Below are 15,994 nucleotides of genomic sequence, written 5' to 3' on the forward strand. Positions count from 1 at the left end.
GGCGGACACAAAAAAAGCCACACACATTAGGACATCTCAGTTAGGTCATCACAATTTCAGACAGCTCTACCCAAATTCTACCTATATAGTTAATGGAAGGCAATTGCTTTTCTATCTAAGTTCAAACTCTCTCTCAGCCAGTGCATTCATTAACACTGACCCAACATCTCTGTTCACAAAACACATTTTCTTTTGGAATAAAATTAGAATAGCTAAGCCCACAAAACACTCCACTAAAATGAAATTATGCAATGAAGTCCCTTTAATGAAGTTTGTATAATTGCATCGCACACAAATACAGCAGAGAATGGCACAAGGTGTGCCTTTACCGTTTCATCAATTAATAAATAATATGATGCATATTGTATTCACATCTATATTACATGTAATGCATTAGACTGAAAATGTCAGCACTTTCTGAAGTTTAGGTTTTTCACTGTTCCAATGAAATGCATGAGCCTTATTAATACAACAGATTCCATGAATTTATCCAAAGATAATGATTTATTTTGGTTGAAATGCAAAACCACTGTACTTATGCCTTTAATACACCCCTTATCTTTCATATTCAGTTATGCAAGTATGCTCTTAAAACTACAGTGGTTTAATATAATCATAACAGTGGGCTGAAGATGAACACTGTTCACTGAGATTAGATACATTAACAGTGCAATATATAATTAAGATGGCACAAATGTCTTCATCAACTTCAGGATGTAATGACATTAACATCCATGACACAGAACAATTATAGTGTGGAGCTCCAGTCCCACTTGGCATACCAACAGAAGAAGGAACAACTAATATTCCGTTGGTTTTTTCCTTCTTTTTTGCACTGGCAAGTGCCAAGAAAATGCCTTATGGGAATCAGGAACATGAGTTTTAAGTTAGTTGAAACAACAACAACAACAACAACAACAACAAAATATTATTATTGAACACCATAAATAAAATAAATAAAATGTTGTAAATAAAGTAAGTGAGGTTTGCTTGAGTGCGTGCTGCGTGTTGTTTTTGTGAACTGGGTGGCTGTTCTTTTTTTTTTTTTTTTTTTTTCAATTTATAGGATATTTATAGGTTAAAATCTGTGGTTGTCAGACCTTTACCATAAAAAACAGTGACAATATTACAAGTAATATGAGAGGCATTTTGGTTACTGTAATCTGGTCATTGTATATAAATATACAATATATAAATAGTCTATATATAATTATTACATTTATGTTAAATGTGTTAATATAAAATACTAGTTATATCAATTATATACATATTCCAGCTAAATACAAGATACTATTGTATTTTTGCCACAAATTATGTATATTTTACAACATTATAATTTAACAATATAAAGTAATTCATAACCTTTTACTAAGAAAACCTTTTTCAGATTCATATTTTACAGTAAAATTGCAAGCATTGTAATTTTACAAATGTAATAAGTATTGTCTTGCAGTAAACAATCAACAGGGTTTACTGCAAGCGTTTTTAGGGCCCAAGCCCTGAAAGGGCGCAGAGCCCTATTGTTCTTCTAAGGATTATTAGGGCCCAAGCCCTGAAAGGGCGAAGAGCCCTATTGTTCTTCTAAGGATTATTAGGGCCCAAGCCCTGAAAGGGCGAAGAGCCCTATTGTTCTTCTAAGGATTATTTTTTTTTGTTATTATTTATTATTTTTTTACGCGACTATTTGGGCATTTTGGGGGCCCTTCCCATGCTCGAAAACTCTTGAAACTTTGCACATGCATCAGAATGCGCGGCCATCAGGGCCGGGCTGAGGCTGGGACCCGGGCGTGGCAGTGGGGCTCGACAGCGCCCCCTAAAGTGGGGTCTGAAAACGGGGTCTATAAATCAAACACACTTGCACGTACATATATGAAACTCGGTACACATATAGAGCTCATCGGGCCGAACAACTTTCGTGCTCTAAGTTATGCGTCAGCCCAACAGGAAGTGAGCTATTATGGGTTGTTCGGAAAACGCATGCTGTGGAATTTGCGATACTCCTCCTAGACGATTCACCCGATCAGCACCAAACTCGGTCAGAATGAAGTCAAGACACTGAGGATGCCAAATTGCGAGCAACTTTTTGATATCTCAAACGGTTTGGCCGTGGCAAAGAGATGAATTTATGGCGAGAAAAGGGAAACAGGAAGTGTGTTATAACTTTTGCATACATTAATTCATTTTGATGAAACTTCAGCTGTGTGTTCGTTATAAGAGGCCGATCACATGGATATGAATTTTGTGAGTCAAAGTTATAGCGCCACCAACTGGCAGTGGGAAGTGTCACTTTTGTCCAAAGCGGGGGGTTAGTTTTATCTACATTCACCAAACTCGGTATATATATTGTACTTTTCGAGCCGGACAACTTTCTAATTTACAGTCATTAGCTCTGACCAACAGGAAGTCAGATAATTTGGTTGGAAGATAACACAAAGTGGAAAGCGAGCTCTGAGTTTTTACCTTCTCCTCAAAAGCGATTCATTCAATCTCCTCCAAACTCGGACAACATGAAGTAAATATACAGAAGATGCTAAAATGCGAACGGTTATTGGATATCTCAAACGGTGGTCCCGTAGCAAAAGCCTAAAAAACACAAAATAAGCACACAAGTTCCTGGTTCATAAATAAGGCTATACTCCCACCTGCTGGTTATTCTATATATCACACTGGCTGTTTTTCTGTTTTTTTTCCTGTTTTTTCAACACTTATACTCTCCCTTAAATGACCAGTAGAGGGCAATATTGTATAAGTTTTCAAGCAAAAAACCTTGCCTGTGTGTGTGTGTGTGAATGGTTTTCTAGTCTGGTGGGGACTTAAACCTGAATGCACACAGACTCATGGGGGCTTCCCAATGGGTACAAAAGCTTATAAATCACACAGAATGAGTTCTTTTGAGGAAAGTTTTGTGTGATGGGTAGGTTTAGGGGCAGGAGCAGTGTAGGATGACAGAATATATGGTTTGTACAGCATAAAAACCATTACGTCTATGAGTCCCCAGAAAGATAGTGAACCAGACATGAGTGTGTGTATGTGTGTGTGTTTGTGGGTGGGTGTGTTTGTTGTGGATGGGGGATGGTGGATGGGCTTAACTGATAAGAGTTGCCTGCAGCATACTTCAGCATTACTACTGTGTGTGTGTGTGTGTGTGTGTGTGTGTGTGTGTGTGTGTGTGTGTGTGTGTGTGTGTGTGTGTGTGTTCTTTTTTTTAGCCTGGTGGGGACTTCAACCTGAATGCACACAGACTCATGGGGACACGTGTCACTGATTTCTACAGTGTGTGTGTGTGTGTGTGTGTGTGTGTGTGTGTGTGTGTGTGTGTGTGTGTGAGCCACTCTTCTGTCTAAAAAGATTACCTCCCAATGCTGTGCTTTGGCCTGCATTAAAGGATAAAACATTTTATTCTGGGTTTGAATAAAAAAAATAATGTATAAAACTGGTTTATTTGTAGGGCATTGACAATATTGTTTTATATAATTAGTTAAATAATTGTGTTAATACAAATAAATATTAATAGAAAAATATAAATATAAAAAAACATTACTAACAAAAAAAAAACACATTTAATTGTCTTTTGAAACTTTTCCCCACAGTTTAGACTTTACTATTATTGTTTTGCTGAAAATCATGTTTAATCTAAATCTCACTTTGCCTCTCTCTCTCTCTCTCTCTCTCTCTCTCTCTCTCTCTCTCTCTCTTTCTCTCTCTCTCTCTCTCTCCGTATGTGTGTGTGTGTGTGTGTGTGTGTGTGTGTGTTTGTAGGGGGATGGTGCCAGCTTCATTTTGATTGTGAAAAGATTAGCTCATTGCTGTGTGCTTTGGCAAGCATTAAAGGATAAAAAAATATATTATTCTGGGTTACAATAAAATTATAGAACCAGTTAATTTGTAACAATAGAAAAAACACATTTGAGTTTCCTTTTCAAACAATGAAGTTTGTGTAACCTAAAAATAAGCAGATTAATGCCTTTTATTTGTGGATGAAAATGAGAGCAAATGATAGAGAATAACAAGAAGGTGGGAGTATAGCCTTAGTTATGAACCAGGTTGGATATGTCCTTGAGAACACAGTTTTAAAGATAAAACTATTGTTATTGCAAAACAGTGTTTCCAGACAGTGAAGAAGAAAAAAAAAACTTTCTCCCACTGTTTAGATTATTATTTTTTTGTTTCTTTCAAATCTTGTTTCTTTCGGAATTAGACTCTGCCTCTCTGTCTGTCGTTCCCCTCCCCCCTCACTCTCCCTCTCTGAATTTCACTCTGTTTGGGTTGTTTGTGTGTGTGTGTGTGTGTGTGTGTGTGTGTGTGTGTGTGTGTGTGTGTGTGTGTGTGTGTGTGTGTGTGTGTGTGTGTGTGTGTGTGTGTGTGTGTGTGTGTGTGTTGAACTTACAACATTTTGAGCTGCAAAATATACATTTGCACATAATTGAAAGTGACCCATTATATCCTAATACATAAAAAAAAATCTATATTTAAATTTCATAATAGGTGTGGCTTGTGGTCATAGGGGTACCAGCTGCTGTGATACATGTGGCATATTAGAGCAATTTTCAAATATTCTCCTGTTTAAATGCATATTGCCTGTCGTGCACATTCTCAGCGGTATAAAAACATGCTGCATGTTTTAGAGAGGTCGACTTTGACCAGTAAATATGGCATATTCAGATGACTTTGATATCGTTATTTTAAATTTAATTACATTTAAACATTTAAAAGTGGCTGTTTATTATACACTTCCATAAAATGTATGCAGGCATATTCCTCTTACCTGACACTGATATTAAAATAATTTTTGCGGTTTCTGTGATTTGGCTTTATTTTTTATTATTTTTTATTTAAAAAAAATATTGAATGCCACACATATTGAAATAAAAATAAGCATGCTTTTTGCTGCATAAAATTGGTGAACAATCACAAGCTACGGTAGGTCAAAAACACACAAGAGAAGTGTAAGGATAATACAACATCAGCATTTGGAAAGTATTCTGCACTCATTTTGAAATTGACATTTGACATCATCTGACATAAAATTAATGAATAAAATGTAATTGATCTCATAGATTTGACTTATGGTTCCTGGTCATAGCAGCACCAGTTGCTGCAGTTAATGAGGTGAATTAAAATGACTTTGACATAGTCCCTTTATTTATTTTTTCCCATATTAAATGCCTATTGGCCTGCTGTGCACAGTTAAGCTGATGCCACCGGGGTGGCGGTGCCCCCGGCTTGGGCCCGTCATCGCTGCTCGCAGCTTTAATTATTATTATTATTATTATCTTTTCGCCTTTTGGGCATTTTTGGGGCCCTTCCCATGCTCGAAAACTCTTGAAACTTTGCACACGCATCGGAATGCGCGGCCAACAGGGTCGGGCAGAGGCCTTTGACCCGGGCGTGGCAGGGGGGCTCAACAGCGCCCCCTTGATAAACTGGGTCTATATATTAAACACACTTGCACGTACATGTATGAAACTCGGTACACTTATAGATCTCATCGGGCCAAACAACTTCCGCACTCATAGTCATAAGCTTTGCCCAACAGGAAGTGAGCTATTATGGGTTGTTCGGAAAACGCATGCTGTGGAATTTGCGATACTCCTCCTAGACGATTCACCCGATCAGCACCAAACTCGGTCAGCATGAAGTCAACACACTGAGAATGCTAAATTGCAAGCAACTTTTTGATATCTCAAACGGTTTGGCCGTGGTGAAGAGACAAATTTATGGCGAGAAAAGGGAAACAGGAAGTGTGTTATAACTTTTGCATACATTAATTCATTTTGATGAAACTTCAGCTGTGTGTTCGTTGTAAGAGGCCGATCACATGGATATGACTTTTGTGAGTCAAAGTTATAGCGCCACCAACTGGCAGCAGGAAGTGTGTCACTTTTGTCCAAAGTGGGGGGGTTAGTTTTATCTGCAGTCACCAAACTCGGTATATATATTGTACATTTCGAGCCGGACAACTTTCTAATTTACAGTCATTAGCTCTGACCAACAGGAAGTCAGATAATTTGGTTGGAAGATAACAAGAAGTGGCAAAGCGAGCTCTGAGTTTTTACCTTCTCCTCAAAAGCGATTCATTCAATCTCCTCCAAACTCGGACAACATAAAGTAAATATACAGAAGATGCTAAAATGCGAACGGTTATTGGATATCTCAAACGGTGGTCCCGTAGCAAAAGCCTAAAAAACACAAAATAAGAACACAAGTGCCTGGTTCATAAATAAGGCTATACTCCCACCTGCTGGTTATTCTATATATTACACTGTTTTTTTTTTTTTTTTTTTTAACACTTATGCTCTCACTTAAATGACCAGTAGAGGGCAATATTGTATAAGTTTTCAAGCAAAAAAAACTTACCTCTGTGTGTGTGTGTGAATGGTTTTCTAGCCTGGTGGGGACTTAAACCTGAATGCACACAGACTCATGGGGACTTCCCAATGGGTACAAAAGCTTATAAATCAGACAGAATGAGTTCTTTTAAAAAGGTGAAAATGCAGAAAGTTGTGTGATGGGAAGGTTTTGGGGCAGGAGCAGTGTAGAAGGACAGAATATATGGTTTGTACAGCATAAAAACCATTACATCTATGGTGAGTCCCCAGAAAAAGATAGTGAACCAGACATGAGTGTGTGTGTGTGTGTGTGTGTGTGTGTGTGTGAGGGGTGGGGGGTGAAGGGGGGTGTTGTGGATGGGGGGATGGGCTGAGCTGATTTGAGTTGCCTGCAGCATACTTCAGCATTACTACTGTGTGTGTGTGTGTGTGTGTGTGTGTGTGTGTGTGTGTGTGTGTGTGTGTGTGTGTGTGTGTGTGTGTGTGTGTGTGTGTGTGTGTGTGTGTGTGTGTTGTTCTAGCCTGGTGGGGACTTCAACCTGAATGCACACAGACTCATGGGGACACGTCACTGTAGGGGCCTAAATTGAGGTCCCAATGGGTACAAAAGCTTATAAATCACACAGAATGAGTTCTTTTGAAAATGTAAAAATGCAGAAAGTTTTGTGATGGGTAGGTTTAGGGGTAGGGGCAGGAGGACAGAATATATGGTTTGTACAGCATAAAAACCATTACGTCTATGAGTCCCCAGAAAGATAGTGAACCAGACATGAGTGTGTGTGTGTGTGTGTGTGTGTAAGTGTGTGTGTGTGTGTGTGTGTGTGTGAGCCAATCTTCTGTCTAAAAAGATTACCTCTCAATGCTGTGCTTTGGCCTGCATTAAATGATAAAACATATTATTCTGGGTTTGAATAAAAAAATAAATGTATAAAACCAGTTTATTTGTAGGGCATTGACAATATTGTTTTATATAATTAGTTAAATAATTGTGTTAATACAAATAATTATTAATAAAACATAAATATAAATAAAAAAAATTACTAACAAAGGAAAAAACACATTTAATTGTCTTTTTCAACAAAAAGTAATTGGTGTGTGTAACTTAAAAATGAGAAGATTAATGTTTAAGGACAAAAATGATAACCAATGAGCTACCGGTATATAGAATAACCAGAAGGTGGAAGTGTAGCCTTATTGAGTAACCAGGTTGGATATGTCCCAGGGAACACTGTTTTGAAGATAAAACTATTGTTGTTATTGGAAAACAGTGGTTTCAGACAGTGAAATAAAAACAATGTTCTCTCACTGTTTAGATTTTGTGTCTGTCATTCCCCTCCCCCCTCACTCTCCCTCTCTCAGGATCACTCTATGTGTGTGTGTGTGTGTGTGTGTGTGTGTGTGTGTGTGTGTGTGTGTGTGTGTGTGTGTGTGTGTGTGTGTGTGTGTGTGTGTGGAGGGGGTCTCTCTCACTCTGTGTGTATGTGTCACCTTTTCTCTTGTGTTTTCATAATTTAACCCTTTCATATCATAGGCTATCACAAATATCTACCACTTTATTGTGAAAAATAAGTAAAAAACAAAAACATATATTATATCTTTAATTAAATACTGGTCTTCTGAACTTACAAAATTTTGAGCTGCAAAAAATATATTTGCACATAATTGAAAGTGATGTCCTAATACTTTTAATTGTTTTCTATGACATGGGCTTTAAAGAAGGTCATGTGATGTGTTTGCAAAGATCACGTATGACACCTCTTTAAACTAATTATTTATTGATAGAATTCAAATGGATAAAAAAATATAATTTCACATGATCTTATAAAAGTGGCTGTTTATAATAAACTTCCATAAATTTTATGCACGCATATTACTCTTGCCTGACACTGATATTAAAATCATTGTTGCGGTCTCTGTGATTTGGCTTAATTTATTTTTAAGAGAAGTGTAAGGATAATACAACTTCAGCATTTGGACAGTATTCTGCACTCATTTGAAATTGACATTTGACATCATCTGACATAAAATTAATGAATAAAATGTAATTGATCTCAGAGATGTGACTGTTGTGGTTCCTGGTCATAGCAGCACCAGTTGCTGCAGTTAATGAGGTGAATTCAAATGACTTTGACATAGTCCTTTTATTTATTTTTTCCCATATTAAATGCCTATTGGCCTGCTGTGCACAGTTAAACTGATGCCACCGGGGTGGCGGTGCCACCGGCTTGGGCCCGTCATCGCTGCTCGCAGCTTTAATTTTTGTTATTATTATTATTTATTATTATTATTTTTTTACGCGACTATTTGGGCATTTTTGGGGCCCTTCCCATGCTCGAAAACTCTTGAAACTTTGCACACGCATCAGAATGCGCGGCCATCAGGGCCGGGCTGAGGCTGGTACCCGGGCGTGGCAGGGGGGCTCGACAGCGCCCCCTAAAGTGGGGTCTGAAAACGGGGTCTATAAATCAAACACACTTCCACGTACATATATGAAACTCGGAACACATATAGAGCTCATCGGGCCGAACAACTTTCGTGCTCTAACTTATGTGTCAGCCCAACAGGAAGTGAGCTATTATGGGTTGTTCGGAAAACGCATGCTCTGAAATTTGTGATACTCCTCCTAGACGATTCACCCGATCAGCACCAAACTCGGTCAGCCTGAAGTCAAGACACTGAGGATGCTAAATTGCGAGCAACTTTCTGATTTCTCAAACGGTTTGGCCGTGGCGAAGAGACGAATTTATGGCGAGAAAAAGGAAACAGGAAGTGTGTTATAACTTTTGCATACATTAATTCATTTTGATGAAACTTCAGCTGTGTGTTCGTTGTAAGAGGACGATCACATGGATATGACTTTTGTGAGTCAAAGTTATAGCGCCACCAACTGGCAGCAGGAAGTGTGTCACTTTCAAAATTGCTTTAAATCCCCATCTTATTTTCACCCGATTTACTTCAAACTTCATCAGTATAATGTCAAAACATGGCAGATATAGACATATGAATGGATTCCTGATTCTAGAAAAACTGTTGTCATGGCAACGTGTCAAAGTCTAATAATCTTTTTTGGTGTTTTTGAGACTCTTCAAATGCTTGAAATTGCATGAAACTCAACACACACATCAGACATGCTGTCCAGAAGATGCAAGCAAAGATTCAGAAACGGGCGTGGTAGAGGGGCTCAGTAGCGCCATCTTTTGTCCAAAGCGGGGGGTTAGTTTTATCTACATTCACCAAACTCGGTATATATATTGTACATTTTGAGCCGGACAACTTTCTAATTTACAGTCATTGGCTCTGACCAACAGGAAGTCAGATAATTTGGTTGGAAGATAACAAGAAGTCGAAAGCGAGCTCTGAGTTTTTACCTTCTCCTCAAAAGCGATTAATTCAATCTCCTCCAAACTCGGACAACATGAAGTAAATATACAGAAGATGCTAAAATGCGAACGGTTATTGGATATCTCAAACGGTGTTCCCTTAGCAAAAGCCTAAAAAACACAAAATAGGGACACACGTGCCTGGTTCATAAATAAGGCTATACTCCCACCTGCTGGTTATTCTATATATCACACTGTTGTTTTTTTTTGTTTTTTTTCAACACTTATGCTCTCACTTAAATGACCAGTAGAGGGCAATATTGTATAAGCTTTCAAGCAAAAAGCCTTGCCTCTGTGTGTGTGTGTGAATGGTTTTCTAGGCTGGTGGGGACTTAAACCTGAATGCACACAGACTCATGGGGACTTCCCAATGGGTACAAAAGCTTATAAATCAGACAGAATGAGTTACTTTGAAGAAAGTTTTGTGTGATGGGTAGGTTTTGGGGCAGGGGCAGTGTAGGATGACAGAATATGGTTTGAACATGCATAAAAACCGTTACATCTATGAGTCCCCAGAAAGATAGTGAACCAGACATGAGTGTGTGTGTATGTGTGTGTGTTTGTGGGTGGGTGTGTGTGTTGTGGATGGGGGATGGTGAATGGGCTTAACTGATAAGAGTTGCCTGCAGCATACTTCAGCATTACTACTGTGTGTGTGTGTGCGTGTGTGTGTGTGTTCTTTTTGCTAGCCTGGTGGGGACTTCAACCTGAATCCACACAGACTGATGGGGACACGTGTCACTGATTTCTACAGTGTGTGTGTATGTGTGTGTGAGCCACTCTTCTGTCTAAAAAGATTACCTCTCAATGCTGTGCTTTGGCCTGCATTAAAGGATAAAACATTTTATTCTGGGTTTGAATAAAAAAATGAATGTATAAAACCAGTTTATTTGTAGGGCATTGACAATATTGTTTTATATAATTAGTTAAATAATTGTGTTAATACAAATAATTATTAATAAAAAAATATAAATATAAAAAAACATTACTAACAAAAGAAAAAAACACATTTAATTGTCTTAAAAAAAAGTAGATTAATGCCTTTTGTTTAAATATAAATATAGAATAACTAAATATATAATAACCAGAAGGTGGAAGTGTAGCCTTATTTAGTAACCAGGTTGGATATGTCCTAGGGAACACTGTTTTGAAGATAAAACTATTGTTGTTATTGCAAAACAGTGTTTTCAGACAGTGAAATAAAAACAATGTTTGCTCACTGTTTAGATATTGTGTCTGTCATTCCCCTTCCCCCTCCCTCTCTCAGGATCACTCTGTGTGTGTGTGTGTGTGGAGGGGGTCTCTCTCAGTGTGTGTGTGTGTGTGTGTGTGTGTGTGTGTGTGTGTGTGTGTGTGTGTGTGTGTGTGTGTGGAGGGGGTCTCTCTCACTGTGTGTGTGTGTGTGTGTGTGTGTGTGTGTGTGTGTGTGTGTGTGTGTAGGGGGTCTCTCTCACTCTGTCTGTGTCACCTTGTCTCTTGTTTTTTCATAATTTAACCCTTTCATATCATAATTGCTATCAGCAATATCTATCACTTTATTGTGAAAAATAAGTTTAAAAAATGTATTATATATATATATATATATATATATATATATATATATATATATATATATATATATATATATATATATATATATATATATATATATATATAAAAAATACTGGTCTTCTGAATTTACAATATTTTGAGCTGCAAAAAATACATTTGCACATAATTGAAAGTGATATCCTAATACTTTTAATTGTTTTCTGTAACATTGGCTTTAAAGAAGGTCATGTGCTGTGTTTGCAAAGATCATGTATGACACCTCTTTAAACTAATTATTTATTGATAGAATTCAAATGGATTAAAAAATTAAATTTCACATGATCTTATAAAAGTGGCTGTTTATTATAAACTTCCATAAATTATATGCACGCATATTACTCTTACCTGACACTGATATTAAAATCATTGTTACGGTCTCTGTGATTTGGCTTAATTTATTTTTAAGAGAAGTGTAAGGATAATACAACTTCAGCATTTGGACAGTATTCTGCACTCATTTTGAAATTGACATTTGACATCATCTGACATAAAATTAATGAATAAAATGTAATTGATCTCAGAGATGTGACTGTTGTGGTTCCTGGTCATAGCACCAGTTGCTGCAGTTAATGAGGTGAATTCAAATGACTTAGACAAAGTCCCATTATTTATTTTTCCCATATTAAATGCCTATTGGCCTGCTGCGCACAGTTAAGCTGATGCCACCGGGGTGGCGGTGCCCCCGGCTTGGGCCCGTCATCGCTGCTCGCAGCTTTAATTATTCTTTTGTTTCTGTAAACATTTTCACATGGGGGTTTCTACATTACAGAAAATCATAATTCTTTACTTAAAGGGGACCTATTATACCCCTTTTTACCAGATATAAATTATGTCTCAGGTGCCCTCAGAATGTTTCAGCTCGAAAAACCCCACAGATAATTTATTTTACCATGTTGTAAATGCCCATTTTTAAGCGGCAGGAAATACATGCTGTTTTCGTGTATGTATCTTTAAATGCAAATGAGCTGCTGCTCCCTACCCCACTTTCCAGAAGAGGGCAGAGACTTTACAGCTCATGCCTCCGATACTCTGCAAAAAACTAAAACATCTGTTTGGTTTTGATTATTATCTTTATCGCGGCCATGCTAATAAACAGATAGTAATCTTTTATAATGATGAAGAACTGCGATGAATTGCAGTTCTTTATCATTATGAAAGTTTATTATCTGCTTGCGTTTTAAAGCCATATCTTTTGATATGTTGTTTTCTGAGTAAACGCACAGAAAGCTGGATGTGAGACTGTCAAATACACAACGTTATGTCAAAAACACACAAACTTCACATAAACAGTTAAGTATGTGAAAATAAATAGCAAAATACAGAAATTGCATGTGTATATATTAGATCTGTGTATTAAATTGAATGCGGTGTAATATACAGTACATACTGCTATACAGTATATGCTGTTAATATGAATCAAACAACAAAAGAAAAACATAAAATCATTCACTGCTCTTGATTGAATAACTTTAGCTTTAATAATGTATTACATGAATGCTGCTGTTAAATTGTCTGGAGAGGAAATAAACATGTCTAAAGCTCATTCAAGACATGGTCTATACAGAGTCTGTCAGCAGTCATGGATGGGGCCTGTGCTATGCAACGTCACAATGCATAAAACTTGCAAACGCCTTATTCTCAGACACTGCTTATGATTTATAGGGATTAAAAATGAGTGAGGGGATTTTTACCATTATAGGATAGTTATGTACATAAGGGAGTGCAGAATTATTAGGCAAATGAGTATTTTGACCACATCATCCTCTTTATGCATGTTGTCTTACGCCAAGCTGTATAGGCTGTTAAGCCTACTACCAATTAAGCATATTAGGTGATGTGCATCTCTGTAATGAGAAGGGGTGTGGTCTAATGACATCAACACCCTATATCAGGTGTGCATAATTATTAGGCAACTTCCTTTCCTTTGGCAAAATGAGTCAAAAGAAGGACTTGTCAGGCTCAGAAAAGTCAAAAATAGTGAGATATATTGCAGAGGGATGCAGCAGTCTTAAAATAGCCACGCTTCTGAAGCGTGATCATTGAACAATCAAGCGTTTCACTCAAAATAGTCAACAGGGTCGCAAGAAGCGTGTGGAAAAACCAAGGCGCAAAATAACTGCCCGTGAACTGAGAAAAGTCAAGCGTGCAGCTGCCAAGATGCCACTTGCCACCAGTTTGGCCATATTTCAGAGCTGCAACATCACTGGAGTGCCCAAAAGCACAAGGTGTGCAATACTCAGAGACATGGCCAAGGTAAGAAAGGCAGAAAGTCGACCACCACTGAACAAGACACACAAGCTGAAACGTCAAGACTGGGCCAAGAAATATCTCAAGACTGATTTTTCTAAGGTTTTATGGACTGATGAAATGAGAGTGAGTCTTGATGGGCCAGATGGATGGGCCCGTGGCTGGATTGGTAAAGGGCAGAGAGCTCCAGTCCGACTCAGACGCCAGCAAGGTGGAGGTGGAGTACTGGTTTGGGCTGGTATCATCAAAGATGAGCTTGGTATACATTTGTTTTTTGTTAAGTTGCCTAATAATTATGCACAGTAATAGTCACCGGCACACACAGATATCCCCCTAAAATAGCCAAAACTAAAAACTATAACTTCCAAAAATATACAGCATTGATATTAATGAGTTTTTTGTGTTCATTGAGAACATGGTTGTTGTTCAATAATAAAATTAATCCTCAAAAATACAACTTGCCTAATAATTCTGCACTCCCATTCTTAATCCATGGGGTTTAATATAGGGATGTCCCACTAATTACAGCTATAACAGCTTCCAACTCTTCTCAGAAGGCTTTTCCACAAGGTTTAGGAGCGGGTTGGCACAATGCAGTCAGGCAAGTATTGTTCTCCCGGCAACCGCCAAACCCAGACTTGTCCATCGGATTGTCAGACAGACGTCTCCACGTCTGCTCTAGAGTCCAGTGGCGCATATTTTACACTACTGCATCCGACGCTTCAGCCATGGAAACCCATTCCATTAGGCTCTCTACGGACTGTTCTCAAATTAATCTGGGGCCGTATTCACAACACAGTTTATCTTACCACTAAGAGTACCCCTAAATAGCAGTAAAAATGTTTAGTTACTGTTAAAACCTATTCACAAAGCTGCTGAGAGCAACTTTTACTAAGGAGCTAAGAGTAAGGGCGGGGTTGACCTCGTTGCTATGGATGATGTCATCACGCTTCCTAACCATGACCACAGGGATTGGCTGATAGAAGAAGGATCTCTGTCAATGAATAAATTATAGAAATATTTTGTTTAAACAAGGTTTCATGTTATTGTAAAATTTAAAATAAGAACGTTACCATATTCAAAACAAGATTTTAAAATAAAAATGTTGTCATATTAAAATAGAGATTAAGATTTAGAAAAAGTAACTAAAATAGGTTCAACTAATTGTCAGACTCTAACATGTCTCCATCTTGAGAGATTGCAGAATTCAAGCGAAAATAATTTTTTATAAACAAAGTTTGTGAGGAGCACGTTCAAACTGTCTATTTAAAGCGCGAGAGGAGGTATACACGGCTAAGAACCGACTCTTGGGGTTACCTCCAAAGTTTTCTGCATCCCTCCACCATGCTGTTCCTCACTTTCGGTCTGCAAAACGGGGCAGAATTGTGGGTTTGGGTAAATTCCGAGCTCAGAGCCTTTGATCGCTTCGGACAGCACGTCAAATATGCTTATATTGTTTTACTTTATTCAATCATTTGTAGGTGTGAACTTGTAAAAAAACAGCCACAGGTAATCTGACATTATTATTAATTATCACTATTTCCTCAATGTTATTTCAATGTCAACGTCTTTGGGTGGATTGCAGCAACAGCCATTAGGATTGTTTGAGATTTGGTCTTAGTGACTTAGTCCTCATGAGTGTTTCATGGATTAGGAGCTAGTTTTAGTGCTAAAATACAGTCCTAAAATTACGACTGACACGCCCATTATTTTTAAGAGTTTCTCCTAAATCAGCAAGTTAGGAGCTACTTTTAGCCTTAAGATGTTTTGTGAACACGGCCCCTGAAGGCCACACAAAGTTTGGAGGTCTGTAGTTATTGACTCGAAACTTGGCGACCTCTTGGCATGTGCTGACCCCCCTCTGTGATTTTATGTGCCCTACAAGTTGAGTTGGCTGAGTTGCTGTTGTTCCCAATTGCTTCAACTTTGTTATAATACCACTAAAAGTTGACCGTGGAATATTTAGTAGTGAGGAAATTTCACGAATGGACTTATTGCACAGGTGGCAATCTATCAACACTTGAATTCACTGAGCTCCTGAGAGCGACCCATTTCTTTCATAAATGTTTTTAGAAGCACTCTGCATGACTAGGTGCTTGATTTTATACACCTGTGGCCATGAAAGTGATTGGAACACCTGAAATAAATGAGTTGGGGGGCTTCCAAATACTTTTTGGCAATATAGTGTAGATTTAAGATATAGAAGTGTTGTCTCTTAAAGGTGGGGTGAGTGCTTTCTGGTAACCATTGCTGATTAGCCTGACGTGGTCATACTCAATTCTAGTCAGAATATGAGTCTGAAACTGCTCCATTGGGCTGTGATTATGGGGAGTGTTTCAACCGAACCAGGAAAGACCTCAATTGGATAGAGCTACAACCAATCAGAGCAGCGAAGCGACGCATTGTCAAATGTCAACATAGTTCAACTGCACTGTTTTGCCAAGTCCG

This window comes from Pseudorasbora parva, chromosome 18 (genome assembly GCF_024679245.1).
Source record: "Pseudorasbora parva isolate DD20220531a chromosome 18, ASM2467924v1, whole genome shotgun sequence".
NCBI classification, from domain to species: domain Eukaryota; kingdom Metazoa; phylum Chordata; class Actinopteri; order Cypriniformes; family Gobionidae; genus Pseudorasbora; species Pseudorasbora parva.